Source organism: Etheostoma spectabile, chromosome 17, assembly GCF_008692095.1.
Source record: "Etheostoma spectabile isolate EspeVRDwgs_2016 chromosome 17, UIUC_Espe_1.0, whole genome shotgun sequence".
NCBI lineage: Eukaryota > Metazoa > Chordata > Actinopteri > Perciformes > Percidae > Etheostoma > Etheostoma spectabile.
In genome coordinates, this window is record NC_045749.1 from 23,759,116 (window position 1) to 23,769,105 (window position 9,990).

The window sequence follows — 9,990 nt, forward strand, 5'->3', positions numbered from 1 at the left end:
GTTATTTTGGGGAATTAAAAAGAACATTTGTCGGCTTATTATGCAAATTAAATGTATACATTACATATAGTACTGGGTTAGGAGAAGGACCAGCAACCAGGCTCCAAGTCTTTCTGTAGGACAAGGATCAGCATCTAGGCTTCCTACCAGGCTCCAAGTCTTTCTGTAGGAGAAGGATCAGCATCTAGGCTGTCTACCAGGCTCCAAGTCTTTCTGTAGGAGAAGGATCAGCATCTAGGCTGTCTACCAGGTTCCAAGTCTTTCTGTTGGAGTAGGATCAGCATCCAGGCTGTCTACCAGACTCCAAGTCTTTCTGTAGGAGAAGGATCAACATCTAGGCTGCCTACCAGGCTCCAAGTCTTTCTGCAGGAGAAGGATCAGCATCTAGGCTGTCTACCAGGCTCCAAGTCTTTCTGTAGGTGAAGGATCAGTATCTAGGCTTCCTACCAGGCTCCAAGTCTTTCTGTAGGTGAAGGATCAGTATCTAGGCTTCCTACTAGGCTCCAAGTCTTTCTGTAGGAGAAGGATCAGCATCTAGGCTGTCTACCAGGTTCCAAGTCTTTCTGTTGGAGTAGGATCAGCATCCAGGCTGTCTACCAGACTACAAGTCTTTCTGTAGGAGAAGGATCAGCTTCTAGGCTGTCTACCAGGCTCCAAGTCTTTCTGTAGGAGAAGGATCAGCTTCTAGGCGGTCTACCAGACTCCAAGTCTTTCTGTAGGAGAAGGATCAGCTTCTAGGCTGTCTACCAGGCTCCAAGTCTTTCTGTAGGAGATTGAGAACGAGATGGAGGTGACGACGGTTCAGTTTCAGCAACTAGCTGAAACATCAAATTCTGCTGCACAAACGACAAAAATCCTTGGATTTTGATATTTTAAAGGCTTTGTCATTAAAATTCAAGAGGGCCAGTAGTACAAAGGCGACTGAACTGGCAGCATTTAATAACTCCACATCTAATCTGTGCAAGCATGTTGTGGTATGTATTTGTGCATTGCTACTTCAAACAAAATTTTCATGACTAACAGCAAATTGCCAATTAGCAAAACAACTTGTTTTGTGGCATTGCTAATTTTTATCTAGCAGTAGCAACCCGTAGTACAACAAACATTTGTATAGATGTTTCACACATTTGTATAGATTTTTCTTTAATTAAAAACAAAATAGTTTGGGATTTATGACCCCTGGTCCTATTTTCACTACATGAGAGATCCCCCACCCTGTTTTACAGCTTTTATTTTATGTATATAAGTAACTTTTACTTAAACTACCTATTACTTTTACTTAGACATTTTTCAGATAGGTAATTTCACTTGTGCTTGAGTAATATTTTTCAATTACTTATTCAATTATTGGTACTTGTACTTGAGTACAATATGTTAGTACTTTTTCCATCTCTGGTAATAAGCCATAATCCAGAACAACTTTGGAGCTGCCAGGTTGTGAATATCCTTTTGACTAGTGTTTATCCTGTTACAGCATGTCCAACAAGTCATCCAAATTCAACCCTGAAAGTGTGTATCCCACATACTCCTTTGATCTGACGCCTCTGCTGGCAGTCAGCAGCGGTAGCAATGTCTTTCAAAAACGCACAAATCAACTAAATGCTTCATCTCACAAGGAGAATCAGCATCACACTGCTGATGCGAAACAGAAGAGGTCACTGTTTCAGTGTGTCCGTCGCTCTGGAGACTTCACAGCTCGATGAGAGATTGAGCGTGTGTTCCTGCTCTGCAGGGCCCTGCATTTCATGCTCGGCCATTGACCATTAAAAAGCTAAATTAAAATGTACAGCCTTTCTGTCTTTATGTGGTGGCTTCCTCAAGACACCATGTTGATTAATGTCTTAATTTGAGGGGCGTACTACCGTTAATAAATCCAGAGTTTGCTGTTTTGCTCCAGTTTGGCCATAACGGCCAAGAAAGTCAAGATGTGACGACCTCATGCAGTTGCTTGTGTAATTGCGTTCATAAAAAAAGCACCCAGGGTTTATTTCATGGTCTCAGGCCACCACAGAAGGCTTTAAAAAAAAAAAAAGGCTAATAAAGAACGGTCCTGTCTTGTGTCTTTGTACTGTAATCGTAGTCAGACCAAAAGATGTCCCCTCGACTGTCAGCCACATCTTAGGACGCCGTGCTCCTCCAGAGGTTTATGGCGAAGGCTTGATGGGCCGGAATCGCTACGTAATGACTCCATGTGCTGTGGGTCCTTGTAATTACCGTGTGGCTCGGTGTGGCCAGCTGGCTTTGTGACTCTCTGAGAAACACTTTGAAAATGATCCTCAAAATGAAATGTGCATTTATTGCAATCATGGGATTCTGTAAATTAAAAGTGACTAATCCTGCTGTTGTAACAGCTGTGATACAGATCGGAGTTGTAAAGTGACTTGGGAATGAGTTTAACACTCGTTTTCATGTTAATCAGTGCTTCAGTTCACGCGTTCATTTGATCTCTGTAGCCCGACTTCATTCTGGCTAACTAGGTCTGTCAGGGCCTCATTGGTCACTAAAGCAGGTATTAGGTACCGCACTGGATACAAAGGTCCTACTTTGGATTGATGTCTATTGCAGAGATCATCAACAGGGGTTCCGGGTCCCTATGGTTGTCCTCAGAGTGGGGGGTGGGCACCAAATTATTGTTAGATAGTAAAAAAATATTGTATATAATAGAATTCTGAAAATATGCATTAAAATGAATTCAATATTTGTATTTGTATTTGTAATGATAAATCTTTTTTTATTTACACAACATTGATGATAGGCCTACTGGCCTAAGGTAGCTAACCACAGACAGTCAAGCCTGAGGATTTACTTTGGCCTCAAGTTAACATTAAAACAAGATGTATAGATGGATGACTATTTAAAAAAAAACTTTTTCATAGCTTGGTATTGTACGCACCATAAAAAAATGTGTGTGTAAAGGCTCTAGGCTGCCCTTTACTTTATTGTAGGCCCACAATTTTGTAATATGCAACTCAATTTCATGCAAAATATATGGTTACGGTGTCTCTGCTGCATGTCTTTTTCAGTTCAAAAAACGTCCCCTGGTCTACTGGCATTCTTGCCCCTGTGAGACCTAAAAAAAAGGAGGATTTTGAAACCTAAGTGGCATCAGGGCTTTAAAGGGGTGGCATCAGGGCTTTAAATTGGCATACGCTTTAAATTGGCATACGCCAACCTGTCAAATGCCGGTAAAAACAATAACTTTGGCGGGTATTGTTATAAAGTTATTAGCCTATTTGGCAGCCGACAACACTGCGTCTGTTTGAATGAGCCGGCTGCAGAAATGGATCCACATTGGTCGGTTTTCCACCAAGAATTTGGGGCATTTCTGTGTGTTTGGCTTGGAAAAGTATCTGGCAACACTGCTTGTAGTACTAATACTACATTTCCTATTTCTAGCGTGCGGTATCAATGAATCATTTATTATTTATCACCATACCTTTTCTGTACTCAGCTTATAATACTTCTATTTTAGATATATACTATATGGTTATGTGGTGAAGTAGCATTTTCTACTACTTTATATAGGTATATGCTCTCAGGACTATGCACCACATTCCCCCCCCCCCCTCTCTATTTTCTGCACTTGTTACATTTTATATTTGTATATTTTTCTATTTCGTGTTGACACTGTAAAGGGGTTGCTTAAATCTTGTTGTACAGGTACTGCACTTGTGTATAATGACGATAAAGGCTTTCTATTCTATCCTCTGTTCTGTCACGCTAAATTCTGTTTCTGGGTTTCTCTTTGCGGATGTCAACTCTCTCAAAATAGGCCGTGTTTTGGGCCTCAATAAAGTTCATCATCAAGGATATATTTTTTACTTTTAATAATTAAGTACATTTAATATCAGAAAGTTACTTTGAAATCCGTATGTACAGTAAATATCAGCTACTTTAAGACTTTTACTCAAGTCATATTCTAAAAGGTGAGTTTAACTTCCAAAGTCATTTTCTGCTCAAATACTTTTACTCCTTAGTGTTGCTTTCAAGTACTTTATACAAGAGTGTCGGTGTGACAGTTTACTTTATTTGAATGACTATTACCATCTCAACAGGATTCAATCGAAATAAAAACGTATGATAGTATATATATACACACTATGGTAGTATAATGTTTGAATAATGTTAGAAACGGTTTTTAAAACACGGTTTTTCTGGTTCTCTGGGACTCAGCATGGAGCCTGGACGTGGGACAGATGATGCTGTCCCCCTGTGTGGACGGTGAGACCGTCTCACTGCAGCAAACGCACAACTGCAGCAATCTGTCTTGAGATTTTCCGAAATTAGGGAAATATCCCAAGGTCAGAGGGATGTTCACAGCCCTGGAGGCGAAATACCTCTAATCACATGGAGAGCCCTGTCCATTTAAAGTGGACACATGTGTCCCCCTCAGGCGCCTCGAGAACCAGAGGGAGCCAATGTGTCTTTGATTGGACCACCATGAACTCTGCACAATAATTCATTGAAAACTTTCTCTTCTGTTATTTAATTCACAAATAAGGTTCAATTAGTGTAGTTGGATTTTTTTTTCAATTACTCCACACTCTCTGTGTATCTTTATTATCTGCATTTCTTTTTTTCCATTACAAGTACTTACTTTTTCAGTATTATTTATGGTCACAGTTCAATATCATTTGTATTATAGTTACTTACTTTTGCTATATAATTTAATCACATATTCAATTTAATTTTAACTTCAATTTCTTACCTACAATATACATATATATTTTTAATAGCTTTTGATTTTTGCTATAGGAAACTGCTGCTGCTGTGATAAGGGAATTTCCCCACTGTGGGATAAGAAATAATTATTTGTAGATATATTCTACGTCAAGGAAGAAAAACCAAAGCAAACATGAAACATACTTCAGTTTTTTAATATAGCAGATTTGATCCGAAACATTGATCTTTTAATGAATATCCCAATACTTGAGATCAATAAAGGTATCAACTGGCAAAGGTAAAGACCCAATCACAATGTTTGTTTATGATAACATCAGGTTAGAAAAGTCCTGCGTCCCATGCATACCATTTTATCATGCTAAGAAATTAGGCGAGGAACAAGTGGAAATACTCTCATATCACCTTCATGTAAAATGCATGTTTGTTGTTTTCATATGTCAACACTTTGACTAGCGTTAGCGTGGGGAGCTAAGCTACCTGTCGGGCCATGCTATGTTTGACGCTAACGGAGACTTTTTGCGTCAATAACAAACGCCATGGCACCTGACCAAGTGTTGCTTTCGGCACGATGGGAGTGAAAACGTGTTTTGGAATCAGCAAGAAAGCTAGCCAACTAGCCAGTCGGTAGCTATTTTTCATTTTTTTGATTATTTTGACCAAAATCACTGTCATGTACTTCTGTTAGTATAGTTTGAATTTTATTAGTTAGCCACTGCAACTTTAAACAACCTTTTTCCATCTGTGAATACCCTGGTAAGTCTGCTGAGCAGCAGCTCCTCCACAGCCCGGCAGGCCGGTGCTGAACAGGCCACAGAGACATCATCAGTCTCTCTTTTTCGTTCATTTGGCTTCACTCAGCCTCGGTGAAACCAAATGAGATGAACAGTTCAAGTACTCGCGGAACACAAGCCACCGTCCAGAGAACTTCAAGTGGTTTTTCATCTTTTCCTCTGTTACCACAATATCAAGCAGCTGTGGCTTTTAAATATCTAAATTACAGCCTCTCTCCCTCAGCCCTGTGTTATTATACAGTAGAGCAGTCACAGGCTACACTTGTTCAAAGAGGCACAGAGGCCTGCAGGACTCTAATAAGGCCGTGCTGAGGTTCAGGGTCTACAGTACACAGCTTTACTGTGATCTCCTGTGCCTCCTTTTGATCAAGTTTTGGCTCATCTTTCTTTCTTTCCTTCTTTCTCAACGACTGTTGGATGGATTGCTATGAACCTACCACAGATATTCCGGGATGCACTCAGGTAGAGTGGGATTAATCCACTAGGGGGGCCTGGGACAAAAATAAACTGTGGGCCCAGCACTGCAGAGGACTGTCTGAGTAGTCCACACAGCATCCTGGGACGGGAGAAACACATGCTCTGGTTTATTGGCATTTCTTTAAACCAATCACAATCGCCGTGGGCGGGGCTAATCTCCGGACACAGCCACGGTGCCGCTGCTTAATAGTCTCAGGAAGGAAAATGTATACGTTCTAAAGTAGTTTTAGTCGTCAACAGAAAACTCAGATTGGACAGATAGTCTAGCTAGCTGTCCTGGATTTACCTGCAGAATTGAGGACCAGGTAACCATAGTCCTCAGATTGGACAGATGTCTAGCTAGCTGTCTGGATTTACCCTGCAGAGATCTGAGGACCAGTAACCATAGTCCTCAGATTGGACGATAGTCTAGCTCGTCTGGATTACCCTGCAGAGATCTGAGGACCAGGTAACCAGTCCTCAGATTGGACAGATAGTCTAGCTAGCTGTCTGGATTTACCCTGCAGAGATCTGAGGACCAGGTAACCATAGTCCTCAGCCGCAGGTTGGAGCGCCGACACAGAGACAGAGGACGGGGACGACATCCGGCTGAAAGAAGGACATCCAGAGGAATTTCCATCTGCAAAATCCAGGAAGTGGAATGTTGTGGACTCGCCCTAACCCAACCACATTTCCCCAATTTCCAATCCTTTTTTTTTTTACTTAACTTGATTTCTATATATAAATTGACAAATAAAATATAAATATATTCACTTCACCATGGAAAAATATCCATATGTATATACCTAAGTATTTGCATACTGATCATGTCCTAACCTTAATAATTTATACTCCAGTGGGAAATCATTTATCTTGAGGATAAAGCAATGGCAAACTGATTTGAAATGAATAATTCTACATTTTGGGAAAATATCATCATATCATGTCTTGTCTGTGCATTAAGTGCAGAGCTGAAGTCAGGAGGCAATTAGCCTAGCTTAGCATAAAGACTGAAGGCAGGGGGAAACAGCTTGTCTGGCCCTTTGTGAAGTTCAAAAACACACCTTCCAATTCCTAAATTATTAACACATATCTCATTTGTTTAATCTTTACTATGCTGCAACCTCCTGTGCTGAAAAAATGTTTTTTCACAAGCTTTTAATCTTCTAAGGTTTTTTAAATCTAATATTACTATCTAATATACATATATAGTTGGTCTTGGTCTTTAAGTTTATTTTCATTTGACCACAGTTGGATCTTGTGATTAACTCGCATAGTCCTTACCTGCCTGTTGTTGTATTGTTCCCACTGTCATGTCATTTAGTTTTCTCTTTTATTTTCTCATTGATTCCCTGTTAATGTTTCCTATAATATTTGCTCTTGGCTATGTTTTACCCATCTTCTTTCTGTCTTCTCTTTGTAGTTTTCCTATCTTCTTCCATGTGTATGTTTCATGCTTGAGTTTTCGGTTTTATTTTGTAGTCTCTCTGTTTCTCCTTTGTCATGTCTTGTTTTACTTCCTGCCTTGTGTTTTCCCGCCATTGGGATTGTCTGCCCCGCCCTGATGTGTTTCACCTGTTCCACAGCCCTCATGTCACCTGTCCCTCGTTACTACCCTTGTTATCTTGGGTATTAAGTCTGTTGGTTCATTGTTAGTCATTTGGTGTTAGAGCCCTTCCTGTGCTAAAGCTGGATTTCTGTGTTCCTGGATTTCTCTGTGCTTCTCCTGTGTCGGGTTTATTCCTCTGCTTACGTGGAAAATCTCATGTTCCATTATATTACTTTATACAACCTGCTACTCCCTCCTCCTTTCTGCCCTTTGGTCAAAGCTTCACAAATCCGAACAGTTCATTTGTTGGCCTATCAGTCAATTCAGAGTCATTGGCATTGTTGAGGATTGTTAATTTGCAATTAGAGCAGCCCAGATTATTATTGGAGGGATTCAAATTAAATTTTGTGAGCTCTACTCCAGTATAGCATAACAAAAATAGTTTTTAAGAAGAAAAAAATAAAATAGTAGTTACCCTTTCTCCGACAGTGCAAAGTGAGGCTGATCCCTGTAAAATCCTGGGTCTAAGTTGTTTAAGTCTTCACCCCAGGCCTCTGGTGGTTGTGTGGTTTTCTCACTCTTCTATAATTAGTCGCTCGCTCCACCCTCCATGTTGTTTTCTTTTAGCATATTGAAGTACTGCTGACATCCCTCTCAAATAAATTATAGGCTCTTTGGAGTTCTGGTCAAGTCATTTAGCTTCAGTATGAGCTGGACACTTGCCCCTTTCAGCTCCACATCCTGCAGACAGAGGCATCCACCAGACCCCTGATCTGCTCAGGATATCATCTGCCACAACTAAACTGTACACAATAACTTGTAGGGCGGACTAAAGCCTTTATACATGTGTGTTTTGGATAGGATACTAAGCTCTTCAAATAGCTGTTATAATTGTGGGCGTGATTTTATAAATCATGGTTTAATGTTAAACATACATGTCTATGGATGGCCTTAGTGACTATAGGCCAGTAAGCAGTGGGGATTTATATTTGCTAATAATATGTTGGATCAATGTTAAGACTTTACATTTTTTAAAACATTTTCAAAAATTCAAAATAATTTGGAGGCCCCCCTGCATTGACTCTGAGGACCCCATAGGGATCCCGGACCCCCTGTTGAAGATGCCTGCCACAGACTGTATAGCATATGAACGTTGGTTTCTGAAGAGATAAAATGAAGCTCAAAGTAGGGGGGGCTCCCTGTGGTTCCCAACTCGTCAAATACTGAGGGCTGTGGCTCTAAACAAGATGGGGTTCTGTTAGAAGGAGCTGAAAAATGAATAAGGCACTGGTTCCATGGATATTAAAAATTGTAATCAAAGTCAGGGTATTGTAAATTTTGAACAATACCCACCCCTACCCCTCCACAGCTGACCAAAATCACAAACTCCACAAAACTTGATTTTAAGGGATGGCTCAACAAACATGTGTCTTACTAAGCCCTACCACATGCACAGCAAAATAAACCAAGTGCTTATTAGATGCCTTTGGTGTCATCCTCCTCCCAGCAACCCACTTGACGCCCACTCCCTCCCCCCCCGTCGTTGTACCAGATCCACTTCAAGGCTCGTACGGTTAATAACGTGTAAGGGATGACAAATTAGAACCAGCTAGCCTGAGGTTTTACTGTAGAAAGTGGGGAGTTGTTAAAGGCACATGTGGAGCCAAGATCCTTTTAATGAAGAAAGCAAAACAAGTTGAGGCAGGCACAGGGGGAAGCACTGAGAAAAGCTGAAACTGGAGTACCCAGGGTACAGGATCATCCTTCTGCTGTCAAATTGGGTCATTGAATTGCACAGCTTATTTACCTAGTGTAAATGATTTATTTAGTATAGAGTCAATGGCTCTTGTCTGCGTCGAACTTTAAAGGGAGTTTGACACTTTTGGGCTTCATCTATTGAATTTCTGCTGATGTCCCATGATGGAGACAGTTTCTTCACGCTCAGATTTCTATTCATGTAAACAAAAAAAACACTGAGTCCAGCCCAGTGCCCCAAAGAATTATGGCCATATTGGACTATTCCCCAATTCTTGAATTTTATCCAATATCAACTCTCCTGCATGTGACCACTGCAAGAGACCAGTCTTAACCCTTTGAGATCTAAGGACATTTTTACATTTCTTTATAAATTAGTAAATAAGGAAATAAGGATTTTTGCATGTAACCCTATACCCATGCGTTTCATATTAAAATGTTCAGAGCAAACTCAGCTTTTTGTAAAGTGAGGCCCAGAATTGTCCCAGAGCAATGTGTAAAGTGATAAATTGGCCCTAAAGCTTTTTGTAAATTCTCAAATTAAAGTGTCTTTAAGTGTCTTTACATTTAATGTAGAAAAGCCAATCAAGATGTTTGAAACAAACCTGCAAAAGAACCATGAAATGGAAACAACCCCACCCACTAATTATATATCATTACGATCATTAATAAGAAGTTACTGCTGGTGATATTTCTGGACATTCCGCAAATCAGAAATTGGATTTCTAAATAATCTACGGCTCTATGCTTTAATTA